The following is a 22,352-nucleotide window of genomic DNA, read 5'->3' on the forward strand; positions in this document are numbered from 1 at the left end:
CTAATGGCAACTTGATAAGTAGTAACAATCTCCCCTTTTGACATTAGTTGAGATGTTTGACAAAACTACTTTCAAAGTCATAGCTCAAAAATCTATATACTTGCAAAATTTGACTAAACACACAGTATATACACTAGTTAATGAAATAGTATATTCAGATATACTCGCCTTATCACTATACTGTCTAAAACTTTGATTTTGCATGCTTGGTGATCAATGTTCTGTGATAACTACTCGGTTCACTACTCTGTTCTCTGTTCCCTGTCAAAATTGACTCTGCAATTGAATGAATACTCTATTTTGCTCGGTATATACTCCCCCTATATACTACATTCCCTTGTATACTTTGATGCTATACTCACTCCCCCTTTTTGACAAACATCAAAACTTAGTTACCATTCGGTGGTGGCAACTAATCAAAAATGGATTTGTACTTTGTCTTCACATTGGAAAGGGCAGTAGAGAGGGCATCCTTAACACTATCCATAAGTGAATTCTGAGCTGTAATGTCAGCTAACAATGAGACTAGGCCATCTAAGGTGCTTCCCTCTTGTTGAGTGGATAGGGAGGTAGCTTTGTTGAGCTTCTCTTGGATGGATGAAAGATGAGGAAGGAATAATGTTTGAAGTGTCATTATGTCCATCCTTATCTTGTGCTCTTCATTCCTTAGTTCCAACTGTTGAGCCATGAGCTATTGTAGCTTGGTATAAAAATTCTGAATGGAATTAGGCTCAGTGGTCAACTTATTAGAGAGATTGGTGATCTCTTTCTCAATCACATCAGTTTTATTTTTAATGTCCTTAATGAATAGAGAAAATGTATAGAGTTTCTGAAATAAATAAATAATGTTCTTGAGTTGAGGGGACAACTCAGTAATAAATTTGACAAGTTTAACTTTGCCAATGGCAATAGCTTTTTGTACCTCTTCTATCATTTTAGCAGTGAGCTCCTTGTCTTTTAACTTGCTCAAATATTTGGATGCATCTACTCTAGATGTCTCTATCTTGGCTAGGAGTTCATCCAATTGAATGTGGATGGCTGCATTTTTGGTGACTGTAGCTTCAGGTAGCATATCGGTTAAGAGTTCTTTCACCTTCTGAAGTACTTTATTTTCCTTTTGAATAGCCATTTGCTTCTCCTGTTCGGCTTTGGCTTTGCATAGTTCACCGAATTCAATGAGTGCTTTCCCTTTTAATTTGGATATATCAACATTGGGCAACACTATTGGTTTTGACAAATCTAGTTTGAAACTATGCTTTTTCATCTTCTTTTCTTTACCTTTTACCGGTTGGACTAACACAATGGCTTGTGAGGCTTATTGACCCTCGGTAGGTTGGTCGGTAGAGGCAACACTTTGGTCAGTTCCTTTAGTCTCTGATGTAGCCTTTGTTGTGTCTATTGGTGCTTCAGTGCTTGGGGTCTCAGATGTAACATTTTCAGTGCTGGAAGGAGCTTGTGAAGACTGTTCCCCGGTGGCCTAAGAAGCAGTTTCTCCTTTTGTAGATTTGTGACCTTCTATCCCTTGTTCAGTATCCTTAGGGACCTCAGTTGTAGTAGACTGAGTGACCGGAGGATAGGGCTGAACTTGCTCCAAAACTGATTCATTGGATACAAGTTTGGCATATGCATTTCCTTTGATCATTTCTTGTTCAGGTGCCTCTGTATCCATGATATCTTCATCTACTTGTATGGTGTCAGCAGGGTCTTGCTCGGTGATATCAGGAACTTGCTCAGTGACATCAACTATTTCAAGTTCAACATCCTTGATTCAAAATATTTCCTGCCATTTTTTCTTGGTCTCATTCTCTACATCCAAGTAATGGCCATTCATCAATTTCAAGGCTCTTTGCTTGACTAGGAATTTTGTGTGGCAGTTTTTCAGATGTTTAGTGATCTCATCTACTGACATGTCTGGGAAAAGATGTACCAGACTTCTTTCTCTCATCTGTTTTTCTAAGTCCATTGCATACTTCCACCTATTGTCAATATGTAAATATAATTCATTTGGAAGAGATTTACATACTTCCAATGGGACCAAGTGAAATTTCCATAGTGTGCAAATGACCACTTCTTCTATTTGTTTATTTTCATCATCAAATTTGGATTCATATTTTACATATCTGAATTATCCAAATCCACCATATTTCTTCAGATTAGCACAAAAATTTTCAACACTATGTACATTTACCTTCTTGCTCTTGACAATCTAAAATTTACTTGCATCTTCAGATTCGGTGTCACTAGACTCTTTTGCCAAAATGAGTCTCCGAGTAGATTTCTTGTAAGTTTTTGTTACCTAGGGTGTGGAAACACTCTTTGTTTTCTTACTCGGTGATGCTACAGATGCTCTTGTGTTAGGTCACTTTGCTGGAGGAGTCGGTGATACCTTTGATGTATCTTGTTTCTTTCTTTTCAACACTTTTCCCTTAGGCAATTCGATGCTCAGTGTTATAGCTACCTCTTGGGCTTCATATTCCTCTTTGGTAATGGCTATAGTGCCCTTAACAGGTGTGGAGGAAGAATCTTCTCCAAATTTCTCCGTTAATGCTTTTATCATCTTTGTTTCCTTCCTTGTAGCTTTGGGTACTACAATGTTCATTTTTACTTTTTCCTTCACTTCTTCATATGTTCCATACCTCAGCTCAGTAGCATGCCTTGGTAATGTAAGAAATGCATCTATTTGTTGTTGTGTGATGTCAGAATCAATCTCGTAACCCATAGGTGGCAAATATTGAGTTCTTGGTTCCACATCATTCACATAACATTAATCAGTGTCCACTTCAAAACATATGTCATCTTTGTATTTCTCCACTAGCTTGGGTGGAATCCGGTACTTGTTATGCATCCTTTCCTGAAACTTGCTGAAATAATCATCCATAATATCATTAAAATTATCACCTGGCTTCTTGATGAAGTCATTGATCTAATGGGTGATTGGTCGGTGTAGTTCCTAGACAACTTTATCGACTGATGGAAAGAATTTTTCAAAATAGAAAAACATGCATATTAATAGTGATCCAAACTTTAGTGTATTGGCTGAATTGTTCTTCTTTGGCTTCCTTATGGTGTTCAGATTTTTCAGGAATACCTCGCATAAATCAATTTTCATGCCTTTCTTTACAATTTTATATGCTAAGTCTACTATTGCACAGGGTACACTATTTTCCCTTGCCGATTGGAAGAAACAATAACCTATTGCTCTAATGTCAAACTTTAGCTCTACATCAGTGACATTGTTCAATTTCAGTCCTCTGCAATCAGATTCTACTCCGGTTAAACTGAAATTCCTTCTATGATATCATTTTCTAAGCTCGGGCATCATCATAAATAGGGTAACCGGTGATCAAATGAATGATTTCCTTGGTGATCTTAAACGGTTTCTCTTCTAGCCACATGAAGTCATCATGAACTCTGCTTAAAACAAACTTAACCCACTAGGGTTTGAATACATAGGGATAGGTTAGGGCTTTAGTCAATCCCTTGATCTTAATGTGCTCATACTTGCTATCCATTTTACCATCGGTGCACAATTCATCATATGTGTCTTTGATTTCAATGTGACCTAGTTCTTCAACTTGACATTTTGTAAAGAATCTCACATCCTTGACTAATAAAACTCTATCCGGAATGAGTGGGAATGCAGTTTTGTCATCCGGTTCAGATGAAATTTTGGGAGTTAAAGAGTATTTTAGTGAGGGCGTCTCGATGTTCTCAACAACAATGGGATCTTGGATCTTAGGTGCCATTGTAGATTTCAAATAAAAATTAACAAAAGATCCTTAGGGTTTGAAGATTTTCAAATGGCAGACGCTTCACACTTAGCAGATAATAACAACTTGATATGATCGGTAAACCAGCTTGACAATGCATTGAGATTGATGTAAATACCTTGAATTTTGCTTAGGAGGTGGTTTGATCACCTTTGATTCACTTTTCTATGCTCTCTTGAAAACTTGGTGAGTGACAAATGACTGCGTAAATGCTTTAAGTACATAATATACCTTATCAGGATTCATGCAGGTTAGGTCAAAAAAATTAAATGCACTCAGTTTCACTAAACCTTCTTTCCTTTTTACGCTTTAATCGAGTAGCCGGACTTCCTTCATTTACCGACTTGACAGGCTTCATGTATTCACCAACTTGACAGGCTTCCTATATAGTTCTCCAATAGACTTTGATAGAATTTAAAACTTACTAATACATCTTAGTCATGTAGACTTTGAATTAAGTACATAATAAAATAGGAATGGTTAAGATTTGACCTTTGAGAGAATGTAGTCCCTTCATACCTTTATCGATTAATTTGGAATAGGTGCACCTAACTCGGTAGGTAAGGTGCTTTCTTCATTTGACACAATTTCCTTCTTTCTCCAAATCATCTATAATTTGTCTTTTATTTCTTCAGTGTCTCCTCTAGGTTGATCTCTACAATCTCTAGCCAAGTGTCCAACTTTGTGACAATGAAAACATGCCATGCGAGGATTTCTCCATGATCTTCAGTTGTTCATTCCAAACCTTATAAAGCAGTTTGCACTTATATGTCCATATCTTCCACAACATTCACACCATATCCTTGTATTGTAATCCCATGGTACTGTAGAATACTGTCGGTAAGGTTCTGTGTGAGTTCGGTAACCTCTAGCATTTGCTCGGTGTGCAGATCACATATAGTTCTTTTGCTTAAACCAACACTTCTTGGTACTATGTCCATATCTATTGCAATTTTTACAAAACCCTTTGAATTTTGCCTTTTGATAATTGTTAACAGACTTTGTCCTACATTGGTTAAATGTGTGACCGTATTTATTGCGATTGTAACAATATCCATTAGACTTAGTGACATTCGGTTTCTTACCTTTTTTGATTTGGCACATGTTAGCAGTGTGACCTTGTTTTCCATAGTAGTTGCAAATGGGCTTCTTTCCTTTAATATTCTTCTTATTTCCAGCTTGTTTGGATGATTCTCCTCTCTCAGTAGTATGAATTCCCTTCTCGGTAGAGTCTTTTCCTTTGTAACCGAGTCCTGCTTCTTTATTGGGTCTTCTTGTATTCAGTTGTTCATCCAACATATTTGACGCTTCATAACTCTTCTTCAGTGTTTCCTTGGATTTCCTTTATGTTTCAAGTTCATTGGTCAACCTTGATATTTCAAGTTTCAATGCTTGATTCTCATCATCCTTCAGATTTTCTTCATGATGTGCATAACCTAATTGATTTGACAGATTTTGTTGAATTCCAATCAATCTTGTGATTTCATCATTCTTTTCAGATACAAATTTTTTAAGCTGTTGTTTTTCTCTTTCTAGATCTCTTACTTTATCTTCGGTTGTCCTCAATGCATCAAGATTTTCAGTCATTTGTGTGCTGAAATGTTCATGTCCTCTTTTCATTGCTTTTAGCTGATCAATTAGTGCTTTGTTCTTTTCTTTCAGTTGTCCAATCATCTCTTCAGTCTCTTCAGATATACTATTTTCAGATGATGTTTCAATTTGTTCCACTAACTCTTGAGAGTCTTGTAAATCATCAGATAATCTTCTTCTTACTTTCAATGATTTTTACATTTGTCTCTGCATGTTTGCAATCACTTGATTAGCATGATCCAACTCTTCTCATAGATACACAATTCTCTGAGATTGTTTATAACCTTCCATTGATAAGATCTTTCTCTTTAGGACGTTAAACCTTTTTCCAAGATTCAAGCTCTGATACCAATTGTTAGGCCCAATATGGAAAGCTAATGTACTAAGAGGGGAGGGGTGAATCAGTACTTCAAATCCTTTTATCAACAATATCTTTACTATTATGCATAAACCAAAAAATGGATGCAACATAACATAAAGCTAAAACAAATAAATAACAATCATACATGATTCACTCCATAACTCATATATTTTGGTCATGCAGAAACTCTTGGTTAGAGAGAAAAACTGCGGTGGGGATGGCACCCACAACTTCACTACTGCAATAATAAAGGTTTCTCGGTTAGAGCTACATGTTCAGCTATTTCTGATAGCTTATCCTGTTAGGAGTATCAAGATCATTAGATCTACCTTGCTAAAGGATTTTACAACACTTAAACTAAATGGTGCACCTGGTTAAAGGCTTTACAATTTATAGACTTTGTTAGAGTCTTTTGCCCTATTAAAGGTTTCACTTACAACTTCAAATTATTGCAATAAATCATTACAAATATTTGCAACTTTACATCTAGAATGTTATAGCAGATTCCATGTGCTCAAAATAAGATTACCTTGCTTATAGCATACCTCGGTAGCCCATAAAGTAACTCGGTAAACCCTTTTGTTTACACTGTTCTTTGACTGTTCTCTAAAATCCTTCTCGGTGACCTCTGTGTCTCTGTAACAGTCATAACAATTAGTTCTTCCTTATGTATCACACATGTCTTGCTTCATACACCTCTATATCTCTCTCTCTCTGTCACACTTCTGTCCTTAATCCATGCTGTATATAAAGATCTCTTATGTTGGTGATTTGATTCATTGCTTCAATCTTACAAACATGATTTATCGAATGAATAACCATACAAAATATTTCATTGGTTAGATGACCTCAAAATCATACACAATCTTTATGTGCAATTTCCAATGTGATAATGGTTCTATGTTCCTTGATCTTGTGACACATTTCCACATGAGTGTCTAGGTTCAATGAATTTGGTAAAATGTTTCACTCAGTGTATATCAACTCGGTTTATCATTATTTCTGCTTAGTAGACATGGAATGATAGTCGGTAGACAGCTCGGTGTATACTGAGCTCTATGAATACTTTCTTCTTTAACCGACTATTCTGTGCATACCGGCTGAATGTTTCGGTAGAGGTAACCAACTAGAGTGTATAGAATGACTTTGGAATAAAAATAATAGCAACTTGATAAGTAGTAACACTACTCAATGCATCAACAACTTTGTTTGACTTTCCACTCCTATGCTTCAACACAAAGGTGTAACTCTACAATAATTCTACCCATCTCATATGTCTCTGATTCAACTTACTCTGACTATTCAAATACTGCAAGGCTTGATAGTCAGTATACAACACAAACTCCTTAGGCAATAGGTAATATTTCCACTTCTTCAAGGCTTGAATTATGGCATAAAATTCTTGATCATACACCGAATATCTCCTTCTTGTATCATTCAACTTTTCATTGAAATAAGCTACTTCCTACCCTTCTTGACTTAACATGGCTCCAATTGCATTTCCACTTGCATCAGAGTCCACTTGAAATAGTTTGTTGAAATCTGATAAAGCTAACACATGCTTCTCAGTGACCTTTTGCTTAAAAAATTCAAAACTCTTGTTTTTTCCGGTCATCCACTTGAATTCTTTTCTATCTCCTCTCATTTTCTCAGTCATAGGATTACAAACTGAACTGAAATTTATGATAAATTTCTGGTAGAAACTAGCCAATCCATGAAATGATGTTACCTCTCTGATTCTTTCTGGTGTAGGCCATTCAATAGTTGCTCTTACTTTCTCAGGGTCCATCTTTAATCCATCCACAGATATCACAAATCCCAATTAGACCAACTCTTCCTTCATGAAAGTACACTCAACAACTTCTCCTCTCTCAACCTCTACAAAACTTGTCTTAAATACAACAAATGCTCCTCTTTTGTCTTACTAAAAATCAGAATGTCATCCAAATATACAATAACAAACTTACCCAAGAATTTCTTCAATACCTCATTCATCAACCTCATGAAAGTCCTTGGTGAATTATGTTGGCATTTTGATGATGTTTTGATTGTCATTGATGGACACACACTTTCTTGATGTATGAGTTATGCTCATCTGGTAATTGCTCAAACCGGTATTGTGTATTATTGAATGTATAGTCTTTAGACTATCGGTGCTTTGCAGAAAATGGTTTACCGATCATAGATTGACTGAAGATCCCAAGTGGTATGAAGACCCCAAGCGGTATGAGGATCTCAAGCGGTACGAAGGAACCAAGTGGTAATTAACTTTTGATCGGAACACTATGATCTACCAGTCTTCATTTTTTACAACCGATAACCAGTATATTGTATTAACTAGTATTACTCTATGATGAGTTACCAACTGGTATTATTGTAATATGTGATGAGTTATCATCCACTGACACTTTGCAAGTGATTTTTGTGCCATGTTACCAAATGTGTCTAGATGCACTGAACCTAGGAACTTGTAGTCTAATCCTATTGGACCGACATGAAATCAGATTCCTTTATAAGGAGATCATGTCTAGGGTTTGTATGTGTGATAGAAAAGGTTATGTACAATCATTGAAGAGAAGATTAGGTCTATGTGAAGAGATAGAGTGTGGAGATATCGAAGACTGAAGTAATGCTGAAATGCATTAACAATGAGCTGTCAAGGATCTAACTAGGCATATTGTGCTATTATCTAGATAATTCACTTGTTGATTACTAATATCTTCAACAAGTCTGAAACCCTTAACTGGGTAGGCCCAGTAAAGCGTTTGTAAATCCTCTAGCAAGGTGGTTCACAACTGTGGATCTGAAATCCTTTAACAAGGTAGTCTTTAACAAGACTTATCTCCTAACAGAGATCTACATTCCTAAAATGATCTATTCTAGTGAAGAACATTGTATGACCTTAATTGGTCTGACCTTAACCGGTTTAGTTTCTATTCTACAGATAGTTACTTGTGAGTTTCTGCTCACCATGGTCTTTCCCATTTGGGTTTCCATGTCAAATATCTTGTGTTATGGTGATTGTTCTCTTGTGGGTGAATTCTTTATTTGATATTTGGTTTGCATTTATCTTAATCAGTTTATTAGTGAATATATTATATTGGTTATCTGCTAAACTGTTTAAAAGTTTGTTTACAATATTTTTTGGTATACTAATTCACCCCCCCTCTTAGTATTCATCAATTGGTATCAGAGCCAACCTTTCTATAAGTCTAACCACTTGGAAGGAGATATGGGGGAATACAGTGTGAGGGAACTTACTCATCCTCTCACTCAGATTGAGAGAGCCTATGATGAACTCAAAGTCAAGTATAAAACCTCTTTGGCCAAAAGAAGAGAGCATGCTGAAAAATTGATGGAACTTACTGAAAATAGCTCTTCTGATGAAGCTGACATGGATGCCCTAGTTGAAGAAGTTGAAAAACTGAATGAATCGAAAGCCAATTTGAGAAAAGAGTTGGAAGGACTGACTATCAGAATGTGTCAAGATCTTGAGAATAGAAGGAAAGATGAAGATTTGGTAAAAGATAAAGATCATGAGATCTCCGAGCTGAAGCAAGAAATTAGTACCCTTAGAAATCATCTCCAAGAGAGTAAAGTGGAAAAAGAAGAAATGCAAGGTGAACTAAACATGGCTATTTCTGAGAATGCAACCTTCGTGGAATCAAATGCTGCTATTTCCAAGGAACTTATTGAGTCAAAGGAGATACTTGCCAAATTCAATCAGAGTACTACTAAGCTAGAGCAAAAGTTGGAATCGGCAAAGCCAGTAAAGAATACCACTAGACTTGGTTTCTCTAGATACGAGGAAGGTGAGACCTCTGGAACAAAAGCTAAAGCATCAAATAAGAAACCGACATCCAAGGATAAAGGTAAGCAAAAATTTAAACCTGTTTGCTTTAATTGTCTCAAAGAAGGACATACTGCCAATGTATGTAGAAGCAAGGCTTATAACAATTTTCCTTATTTTCAAAACAATATGCCTAGATCCAATAGATTCAATGGAAATTGTTATGCATGCAACAAGTTTGGGCATAGAGAATTTGAATGCAGGTCAGTTTTGCACAACACTGGGAGATATCCTCCAAGGACTCAAGGAGTTATCCCGAAACCCTCTGTGAACTGGAATCACAATCGATACAATACCTATGACCATCGGTCAGGTGGTTATCAAGTGGCTACTAGTTGGAGAGCAACTTGTTTGATTTGTCATGGTAGCGGTCACACTGCTGCAACATGCAGAAGGAAGAATGGAAGTATGAAAAATGGACCATGGAGAACACCAAGAATGGTATGCTATCATTGCAACAAACTGGGACACACTACCAAAACTTGTAGACTGAGAAAGAACCTATCGGATGATATACTGATCACTTCAAAAGGGAAGATTGATGTTGAAACCGTTCAAACGAAAATGAATAAAACTTGGAAAAATAAATCAAAAGAAGAGTCATAGGAGGAACCAGTTTCTACACCTAGTGTGGAAGTCTTTGAACCAGCAAACTGAGCTTTAGAAAAGCTTAGGGGGAACATATCGGTGAACCCCTAGTTTATATCAGTGAAGACCTTAACCGGTACATGTTACCTATTAGTTTGCAGAAGACTTGAAGTGGTAAAAGGAAAAATTAGGGTTTGTGCCCTAACGATGTTGCATTTATTATGGTAGGTGAGAGTTTGTTTAAAAGGGTTTTCATCGTCATTTTCACTTATCTATTTTTGAGAGAAGATTTTTCAAGAGCAGAGCAACTAGAGCGATTTGTCTAGTAGTTAATGAAATCTTGTACAAAATCTGGCAACCGAAGTGGTGTTTTGTGCGTGACATTGGAAAACCTAAATTCCAGTTTGTGAAGGTATTTTCTGAAATTCTTACTTATCATTTGATCATGGCTTCTGCATCACACTCTAGTTCTAGTGCACCTATAGATTTAGCCAAATTTATTCAAAAGAAAATGAAATACAATGCCCTATCCCAAATACCCACCGGAGTTATTATTGAGGGAGATATTTTAGCATATATAGACTATAAATTGGAAGACCTAGGATCCCTATTGATTCATTCCCAGCTAAGTTTGTTTTGTGAGGATGACAAGAAGATCAAACCTGAGTATAGTGTCCTTGAGAAGATGAAACTACACAATGCGGTATATTTTCTAGAAGAGTTCACAAAACATATTTGCATCATCCTTAGTAGGGTACATGGTGATAAGATATATCTCGACCGGACCCATGACATCACATCGAAATAAATTTATGTCATCACCGGTTTTTGCAATATTGGAGAGGTACCAGCTCTACAGAAGGTCACCAAAACTGAAATGACAAAGTTCATCAACTCTATGAGTGACCAACAGGTGATGACCGTCAACACCATTAAAGATGAAGTGGTGAAATATATTTGCATGGTGATTGGTTACTGGATATTTTATGCCAACAGAATGAATTTTTTCCCTGCTACTGTAGTGAATGCCGCTTACAGAATGATCAAGGAAGACACTACATTTGACCTATGTACCTGTCTATAGAAGCAATTATTGTTAAATCTGAAGTCCATCAAACAGGACAACTCTCTAAGGTTCAGGTTTGGCCAACTTCTAGTCGGCTTGTTCTTCTACTTTCAAAGTTATTTCCCTAGAGTACGTGATGTTCAATGGTCTGCTGACCTACCAATTTCTAGACAAATTAAGGAAAGTCTACAAGTAGTAGGAACTGGATAGCCTGAGGTTCTAAACAAGTATTTAAATGAATTCAAGTGGAAAATGAACCAAAGAATGAGGATATCTAATGGTATTGTGAAGGAAAATGAAGATGACATTTGCTTCACAATAAGGATAGATGACTACATAATGGAAGTGGTAGAACTGAGAAAGGAAGTAGTTGAACCTATGGGTTATGAAGTGGTGAATGACCTATTGATCAGGTATGCCTCTACCCTACTTGCCTCACCACTTGATGCAAAGAAAAAGAGAACCGGTACCTACTTGGAGAGGGTCACACCAGATGAAGAACCAAAATAGAAAAGGGACAAAGCAGTGCCATCGGTATCTGCACCGGTTACCTCTGCTAGTTTGAAAGTGACCAAGCAGTCACCAGCTAAGAAGAAACCTAAGAAGGTATTTGAGAGGAAGCAGAAAACCAAAACTAACTCACCGAAGTCAGAGGACACTGAACCAGAAATTCGAACAAAGAAGAAAAGGCAATCAAGCAAGAAGGCAAAGTCTACCGGTAATGTACCCACAACTTCAGCACCAGTAAATATAGATATCTCCTCTTATAAGCCAATGACACATTGTTAGAGGACTCTAAATAATATTAAGAGGAAAGTGCTTGATGATTTAAAGGAATATTTTGATGATTTTACTGATAGTGAGAAAGAAGAAGTAGAATAGGAAGTCATCAAATATCTATGTGTTAATGATCAGTTGCCATCTGAGATTAGATCGGTTACACCAGATTCTTTGTATAATTCTTTAGATAATAAATGGCGCATTGCCATTGAAAAGGAATAAGAGACCAGGGAGAAAAATTTTGCACATTACTTTCCTGATGCCTCAAATTCTGAGTTATTTGAAATAATGGATACGCATAAAGGCATTTTCTTCATGAGAAGGAGAAGACTCAAGCTACTAGAAGGTAAAGCTACTGAAGTGGAAAAGGACACACATATACATGCTAAAGTTGCTGTCAAAATGCACTGAGTATTTGAAGCTGCTAAGTAGGCTGATCAAGCACCTGACCTATCCTCAGGCCAACCAGATGAGGTATTTGACAGTGAAGGTGAAAGATTTATAGAACAAATTGATACTATTGATGTTGATGCATTAGATACTAAGGATGTCACTCCTGACAAAGAGAAAGAGAAACAAGACAAGGAAAAAGCTAAAAAAGAGAAACTAGACAAAGAGAAAGTGGAAGAGGAGAATGCAAGGCAAGAAGAAATCAAGAGCAAAGAGTTAGAGAAAAAGAAAGAGGAAGACAAGAGAAAAGAGGAGAAGAGGAAAGAAGAGGAGAAGAGGAAATAAGTGGAGAAGAGGAAAGAAGAGGAAAAGAGGAAAGAAGAGGAGAAGAGGAAAGAAGTGGAGAAGAGGAAAGAAGAGGAAAAGAGGAAAGAAGAGGAGAAAAGGAAAGAAGAAGAGAAGAAGAAAGAAGAAGACAAGAGGAAGGAAGAAGAAAGGAAGGAGGAAGAGAAGAAAAAGAAGGATGAGGACAAGAAGAAAGAAGAAATGGAGAAAAAAGAAGAAGAGGAGAAGAAAGTAGAGAAGAACAAACAAGCAGAGATTCCTAAGGCAACCGGTGATCAAACCAAATAGGTTGATACCACCAGTCCTATTGATCTTCAATCAATAGATGAGTCTAAGATGCTACAAGGCATCAAACTTGCATAGGAGAGACTGGAAGAATTACGGAGGAAGAAGGAACATGATGTCATACAAACTGTGGTTGACACCCTTACCAGTCTAATTCCCAGTACCAACCTCCCTAGTACCGATTCCTCTCTATCCAAGCTTAAACTTATGTGTACCATAGTGGAGGACCGGGTACAATGCTTGGAAGATGTTGCTGAAGCAACTACAAAGAAGAACCATGAAAAGGCACTCAATACTGCCTTAGTCAAGCAAATGAATGAACTACAGACACAACTATTGAAGCAACATAAAAATATCAGTGTTGCTATGAGTGAAGGTAAATTACTGCTAAGTAAAATCTGCCAACCACATCTATTTTGTGATGATGTGCTTAACCAGAAAGTTAAACTCCAATCAGAGTTACAGGCATATATCAACAATTTCAAGATGCCATATGATTCATTCACTACCTATGGACAAACCATTCATCATTATCAGCATAAGACTGCCAAGATGGACTCAGAGATCAGCAACCAGACTAAAGATTTGCAGGAGCTTCACCTGCTCCTATTGCCAAGATTGCATATTCTTTAGAAATGTTTTCTCAACCTGGAAGCTATCACGGTAACTCAAGAGATGCGTACCATTGATGTAATGGAAGAATTGGTCTTCTAGATGAAGACTAGAAGTGAGGTTGCTACTTCCTTGCTTGAGTCATGGACATTGGACATGAAAACTTTTATGCAGGACTTTAAATCTGTTTTTGAGAAATTTCATTCCTTATTGTCATGAACATCTATTTTATTTTATTATATAAGCAAAAAGGGGTTATTTTGCATTACTTTGTCATTGTTGGCAAAGGGGCAGTAGTGTACATTAAAATTTTGGTGAATGTTACCATTTCATGTATACTTTCATGTTACCATTTTGGGAAGTAGTGTACATTGTAATTTCTGCAAAAGGGATAGTGTATATGCTTAGGGGGAGTAATTTTGATTATGACATTTTTGTTGTAAAAACACCTAGATGTCAAAATTTTCCTAAGTGTTGCCATCAATGCCAAAGGGGGAGATTGTTGGCATTTTGATGATGTTTTGATTGTCATTGATGGACACACACTTTCTTGATGTATGAGTTATGCTCAACTGGTAATTGCTCCAACCAGTATTGTGTATTATTAAATGTATAGTCTTTAGACTATCGGTGTTTTGCAAAAAATGGTTTACCAGTCACAGATTGACTGAAGATCCCAAGTGGTATGAAGACCCCAAGTGGTATGAGGAGCTCAAGCGGTACAAAGGAACCAAGCGGTAGTTAACTTTTGATCAAAACACTACAATGTTGGTATTTTGGATATGTTGATATGGTTTTGTCATTGATGTCAACACCTATTAACACTTATCAACTCTGGCACTTGGAGAATTGGCAATGTTCACTGGAAAGCAAGTGACTAATGCATAGTCACTGGTATCTGGTACACCAATAGGATATATTATTCACTGACACTTGGAATGATATGGAAAACACTTGGTTATGATGAAGACATCATCTGGACACTTTGTCTTGAAGATTTATTCATTGGTATATTCAAGTTTGCATATTTGTTGTTACCGGAAAATAGGTCCAGGATAAGCACCGATAGGCTTATCTATTCCAGATCAGCATGGCATGCTATGGAGATAATTTTGTTATTATTGTAAATGCATTGAGCCGACATCATGCATCATATATTGTTTTATTTGTAATTGATTTTATTGTATTATCTTTTAGAGCCGACCTACTAAAATTGGTCTTAGGTTATGATATATATGTAAGATGTTATTTGTAAGATCGATATGCGAATGTGAGAAGGGTTGTAATTCGGTATATGCAAGAATAAGAAGAGCTATACATGTAGACATCATTTGAAGGTTCAAGGAAGGTTTTGTGAAGGCATATCAGAACTAAACCGGTACTAAATCCAGCATATGAAGATGCTATTTTGAGCAGTACATCATTATTGGATTTAACCATCCAATTATAGTCAGTATGACTCCTATTTGTGTTTGAGCAGTGAGCTCTAGGCACTTGGCCTTTCTGCATGTGCAAACCCCATTTGTATACACATACTATCTGTAGTAGTATCATCTGATTATGGGTAAGGTTTCCCACCATGGTTTTTCCCCTTATAGGGTTTCCACATACAAATATTGGTGTTATGTGTTGTGGATGTTATTGTCTTTCTGTTTCATGCATTAATCTTTACTGGTACTACAATTAACTGATAAACTATCTACCGACATAAAGTTTGGTTTATCGGTATTAAGCATTAAGGTTGTTTAAGTAGTTTTTGGTTTGAATTTACTTGACAAATGATTCACCCCCCCCACTCTCAATTGTCTTTGAGACCTAACAATTGGTATCAGAGCTTAGTCCTCTTTTTGTAGAAGTTTAACAGCTTGAGGAGATCCAATGTCTTCTAACTATTTCAAGAAGGATAGTCCTAAACTTGATGGAACCAACTATGGGATATGGAAGATCGAGATGTAGACACATCTGAATTGCATTGGAAAGGACATCTGGGATGTTACAAAGAATAGCTATACGGCTCCTACTCAAAGTCAACCTAATCCACCTAACTTGGCTAAAGATGAGGAAAATGATTGTAAAGCAAGGGAAGCGCTTTTGAGAGCATTATCAGATCTACAAATCATGGGATTATCTGATAGATCTACTGCTAAAGCTATTTGGGACCATTTGGAAACATTAAATGAAGGAGATTCCACAGTCAAATGGAAGAAGATGAAAGGATTTCTGCTTTTATGGAAAGAGTTAATGAAATTATTTTGGGTATTAAATGTTTTGGAGGAACCTTAAGTGAAGATGAAGTTGTTTCAAAAGTTTTAAGAGGATTGCCACCGACATACAAAATGAAAGTTACTGCTATAAGTGAGTTGAGAACAATGCCTAATAGATCAGTAACTAGAGATACATAGATTGGAAAACTTTCAGATTTTGAAATTGAGAAATTTGGTCCTGTTGCTACTATAAAGACAGATTTATCTTTTAAGGCATCAACATCATCTGCATCATCATTTGACAAGTCTGATTGGAAATCCTTTTATGCAAGAGAACTTGAAGAAAGCAGAAGGGAAAATATAGAACTTGAAGCACTATTTGCAAGGAAAATTCCTAAAGGTCCAATTGGAAGTAAGTATGAAGGTAAAGCACCCTTTAAATGTTTTAACTATAATAAGATTGGTCATATGGCTTCAAGATGCCCTGATAGACATGCTAGATTAAGAGAAGAAGCTAGAAGACCATACAAGCCTAACCTTGAATATCAGAGATACAAATTTAAGAAGAATAAAGACAAATCTTCTTATCTTGTTGATGAAGGAGTCACTGATGATGATGAGGATCCGATAGACAATGGATGGGTTTTTGTTGCTATAATAGAAGATCAACTGGCACCTACTATTCAACCGGTAGAGTAGGCCCTGGCAGCTAAACTTGAAGTTAAGGATGAATCGATCATTGATTCAGGATGTTCACATCATATGACTGGTGATAAAGGTAAATTCTTGACTTTTCAGGAATATAATGGAGGTCTAGTAAGATTTGGAGATGATAAAGCTTGTTTGATCAAAGGAAAAGGTATTATATCTCTTGATGGTAAGCATAATGCCAACAATGTTTACTATGTTGAAGGTTTAAAGCATAATCTTTTGAGTGTTGGTCAATCAGTTGAGAAAGGATTTTAGTTACAATTCAAGAATGGGAAATGCAAAATTATGAACATAACTGGTTTGGAAATTGCAATCGGTAATCAAACTTGAGGTAATATCTTTCATTTGAATAACAATGAAAAGACATGCTTGATTGCACATATTGATGAAAGTTTGCTATGGCATAAGAGACTCTGTCATGTAAACTTTGATTGCATTGTGAAAATCAGTACAACTAAAGCAGTTAGAGATTTACCTAAGATTGTTAAAGCTTAATTCGGTATGTAAGGAAAGTCAATCTGGAAAACAAGTTAGAGCATCTTTTAAAAGTATTCCAGAAAAATCCAATAATGCTCTTGACTTAATTCATACTAATTTATGTGGTCCAGCTAGAACTAAAAGCTTACAAGGTGATAGATATTTCATGCTAATCATTGATGACTATTCTAGAATGTGTTCGGTTACTTTTCTCAGAGAAAAATCACAAGCACTTGGGAAATTCAAACTATTCAAGGTGATGGTAGAAAATGAAACCGGTAAGAAAACCAAATGTATGAGATCAGATCAAGGAGGCGAATTTACATCTAAGGAATTTAATACATTCTATGAAGTAAATGGAGTCAGAAGACAACTATCAGCACCCTGGACACCACAACAGAATGGAGTTGTAGAAAGGAAAAACATAACTATCTTGGATGCAGCTAGAAGTATGTTATTTGAAGCAAATTTACCGCATGTATATTGGAGAGAAGTAGTGAGCACAACAGTCTATACATTCAACAAATTTCACATCAAAGGTGAAACTAGTAAGACCCCTCATGAACTATGGTTTGGTATTAGTCCTACTCTTAAATATTTCAAAATATTTGGAAGTAAATTCTATATTAGAAGAGATGAGTAAATTGGAAAATTTGATCCTAGAAGTGATGAAGGAATATTTCTTGGTTATTCATCTAAGAGCAAGGCATATAAATGTTTTAACAAGAGATTGCAAAAAATTGTTGAAAATACAAATGTGAAAATTGATGAACAGTTTAGAGGAACTTCAAGGTATATAGAATCTGAACCGACAACATAGAGGCTGACAAATGAACCTACATTGAACCCACCGATACAGAATGAAGATCCAGTTACATCGGTATCATCTAAAAATTCCACTGTAACTAAAGAACAACAACAAACTAAGACACCCCGGTATGTAAGATTGAACCACTCTAAAAATCAGATAATTGGAAACAAATGTCAAGGAGTTATGACTAGAGGAAGACTGGCAAATGAAGAGGTATGTCTTATTTATCAAATTGAACCATCATAAATTAATGAGGCATGTGAAGATAAACACTGGATTAAAGCTATTGAAGAAGAATTAGAACAAATTGAAAAGAATAACACATGAACATTAGTTCCCCAGCCTAAAGACAAAAATGTAATTGGAAAAAAATGGGTATTTAGAAACAAACTTAATGAAGATGGTAAGGTAATCTAAAATAAAGCAAGACTAGTGTGTAAGGGATATTCTCAGAAAGAAGGAATTGATTATAATGAAACCTTTGCACCGGTAGCTAGAATTGAGGCAGTCAGATTATTCTTAGCTTTTGGAGCACATAAGAACTACAAAGTATATCAAATGGATATTAAATGTGCATATCTGGATGGAGATCTTGAAGAAGAAGTTTACATTGAGCAACCTGATGGATTTTATTTGACAGATAACAAAGATATGGTTTGCAGGTTAAGGAAAGCTTTGTATGGGTTGAAGCAAGCTCCAAGAGCTTGGTATGATAGATTGGATAAATATCTTTTGAAGATTGGTTTTACTAAAGGTAATGCTGACAGCAATTTATACTATAAAGTGACTAATGATGACATCTTAGTTATAGAAGTTTTTGTTGATGATATAATCTTTGGAGGAGAAGATGGATTATGTAAAGACTTTTCTATTGAAATGCAACAAGAATTTGAAATGTCTATGATTGGAGAGATAAAATTCTTTTTAGGATTGCAGATCTCACAGACTGATAAAGGTATATTCTTGAGTTAATCTAAGTACTTGAAGTAGTTACTAAAGAAATTTGGGATGGATAACTCTAAACCGGTAAGCACACCTATGACTACAAATGACAAATTATCACTAAGGGATGAATCTACACCTATTAATTCGACTAGGTACAAATCTATGATAGGAGGCCTAATGTATTTGACACAAAAAAGACCTAATATTATGAATGCAGTATGTATTTTTTTAGGATTTCAGAGTAGTCCTAGAGAAAATCATGAATCAACAATAAAAAGGATTTTTCAGTACTTACAAGGCACTACAAATCTTGGCTTATGGTATCCTAGAGATGAAAAATTTGAATTATGTGCATACACAAATGCAAGCTGGGCAGGAGATGTGGATGACAGAAAAAGCACCACCGGTGGAGCATTTTTGTCTTGGAAGAAAATTAATTTCTTGGTTGAGTAAGAAACAAAGTTGCACATCTTTATCAACAATAGAATCAGAATATGTTGCAGCAACAACTAACTGTACACAGGTATTATGGCGTAAGCAAATGTTGAAGGACATAAAGGTAAAATGCAAGGAACCTATAACTATCTATTGTAATAACACAACAAAAATTGATATATCTAAGAATCCGTTACTACATTCTAAAACTAAACATGTTTCTATCAAACTGAATTTTCTAAAAGAAAATGTTGAAGCAAAAGAAGTAAAACTAGTTTATGTGAATACTAAAGAGAAGATTGCAGATATTTTCACTAGGCCTTTGCCTAAGGAGACTTTTGAATATCTCAGAGATCAGCTTGGGGTCATACCCCCACCGGTAGAGACTTAGACAGTTGATGTTTGTCATCAACCGACATAACTAACAGAGAAATCTTTTACTCTGGCTTTGATGAGGAGAGCTACTTCTCAGGGGGAGTAGTTGGTATATTGAATAAGCTGGTATTTTGTATTTGAACTTGGTTTTTGTATTGCTTTGGCATTTGACGTCAAAGGGGGAGAGATTGATATGGAAAAAAACATGTTACTCCTAGGGGGAGAGATTGATTACTCTCTGTACCTAAATTTTGATTTCTGGTTTTGATCTCTTTTTGGGAGATTGTTGGTTTTTGGTATTTGACATTTTTGTTTTGGCACTTTGATGGTTTTTCTATCTTGTGTTGCCATCAATGCCAAAGGGGGAGATTGTTGGTATTTTGGATATGTTGATATGGTTTTTTCATTGATGTCAACACCTATTAACACTTATCAACACTGGCATTTGGAGAATTGGCAATGTTCATCGGCAAGCAAGTGACTAATGCACAGTCACCAGTATCTAGTACACCGGCAGGATATATTATTCACCGACACTTGGAATGATATGGAAAACACTTGGTTATGAAAAAGACATCATCTGGATACTTTGTCTTGAATATTTATTCATTGGTATATTTGAGTTTACATATTTGCTGTTACTGGCAAATAGGTCCAGGATAAGCACCGACAGGCTTATCTATTCCAGATCAGCATGACATGCTATGGAGATGATTTTGTTGTTATTGTAAATGCATTGAGTGGACATAATGCATTGGATATTGTTTTATTTGCAATTTATTTTATTGTAATATCTTTTAGAGTCGACCTACTAAAATTGGTCTTAGGTTATAATATATATGTAAGATCTTATTTGTAAGATCGATATGCAAATGTGAGAAGGGTTGTAATTCGGTATATGCAAGAATAAGCAGAGCTATACACACATACATCATTTGAACGTTGAAGGAAGGTTTTGTGAAGGCTTATTAGAACTAAATCAGTACTGAATCCAACATATGAAGATGCTATTTTGAGCTGTACATCATTATTGGATTTAACCATCCAATTGTAGTCAGTGTGACTCCTATTTGTGTTTGAGTAGTGAGCTCTAGGAGATTGGCCTTTCTGCATGTGTAGACCCCATTTGTATACACATAATATCTATAGTAGTATCATTTGATTGTGGGTAAGGTTTCCCACTATGGTTTTTCCCCTTACAGGGTTTCCACGTACAAATATTGGTGTTATGTGTTGTGGATGTTATTGTCTTTCTATTTTATACATTAATATTTACTGATACTGTAATTAACTGATAAACTGTCTACCGACATAAAGTTTGGTTTACCGGTATTAAGCATTAAGGTTGGTTAAGTAGTTTTTGGTTTGAATTTATTTGACAACTGATTCACCCCCCCCTCTCAGTTGTCTCTGGGACCTAACATACGATCTACCAATATTCATTTTTAACAATTGGTAATCGATATATTGTATTAACCGGTATTACTCTATGATGAGTTACCAACCGGTATTACTGTAATGTGTGATGAGTTATCATCCACCGACACTTTGGCGGCGATTTTGTGTCATGTTATGAAATGTGTCCAGATGCACTGAACCTAGGAACTTGTAGTCTAATCCTATTGGACTAATATGAAATCAGATTCCTTTATAAGGTATCATGTCTAGGGTTTGCATATGTGATAGAAAAGGTTATGTGCGATCATTGAAGAGAAGATTAGGTCTATGTGAAGAGATAGAGTGTGGAGATATTGAAGACTGAATTAATGTTGAAATGCATTAACAATGAGCTATCAAGGATCTAACTAAGCATACTGTGCTATTATCTAGATCATTCACTTGTTGATTACTAATATCTTCAACAAGTCTAAAACCCTTAACCAGGTAGGCCCAACAAAGCCTTTGTAAATCCTCTAACAAGGTGGTTCACAACTATGGATCTGAAATCCTTTAACAAGGTAGTCTTTAACAAGACTTATCTCCTAATAGAGATCTAGATTCTTAACAAGATATGTTCTGGTGAAGAACATTATATGACCTTAACCGGTATGACCTTAGCCGATCTAGTTTCTATTCTGCAGATAGTTACTTGTGAGTTTCTGCTCACCATGGTTTTTCCCATTTGGGTTTCCACATCAAATATCTTATCTTATGGTGATTGTGCTCTTGTGGGTGAATTCTTTATTTGCTATTTGGTTTGCATTTATCTTAACCAGTTTATTAGTGAATCTGTTGTACTGATTATCTGCTAAACTATTTAAAAGTTTGTTTACAGTATTTTTTGGTATACTAATTCACCCTCCCCTCTTAGTATTCATCACATTTGTCAACCCAAAAGGTATTACCAACCACTTATATAATCCTTCATTTGTTTTGAATGTTGTCTTCCACTCATCTCCTTCTAGGATTCTGATATGATGATATCAACTCTTCAAGTCTATCTTTGTGTAGTATTTGGCTCCACTTAAGTAATCCATTATGTCAACCATCCTAGGTAAAGGAAACTGGTACTTCACTTTGATCTTGTTTATTGCTCTAGTATCGGTACACATCCTCTATTCTCCATTCTTCTTAGGTGCTAACACTGTTGGTACTGCACAAGGACTCAAACTTTCTCTGATCGAACCTTTCTTAAATAATTCTTGCACTTGTCTATTAAACTCTTCATTCTCTATTGGTGTCATCTATTGTGCATCTTTGTTAGGAAAACTAGCTCTAGGAATCAGGTCCCTACAGTGACTGATACTCCTCACAGGT

The sequence above is a fragment of the Cryptomeria japonica genome, chromosome 9 (assembly GCF_030272615.1).
Source record: "Cryptomeria japonica chromosome 9, Sugi_1.0, whole genome shotgun sequence".
Lineage (NCBI taxonomy): Eukaryota > Viridiplantae > Streptophyta > Pinopsida > Cupressales > Cupressaceae > Cryptomeria > Cryptomeria japonica.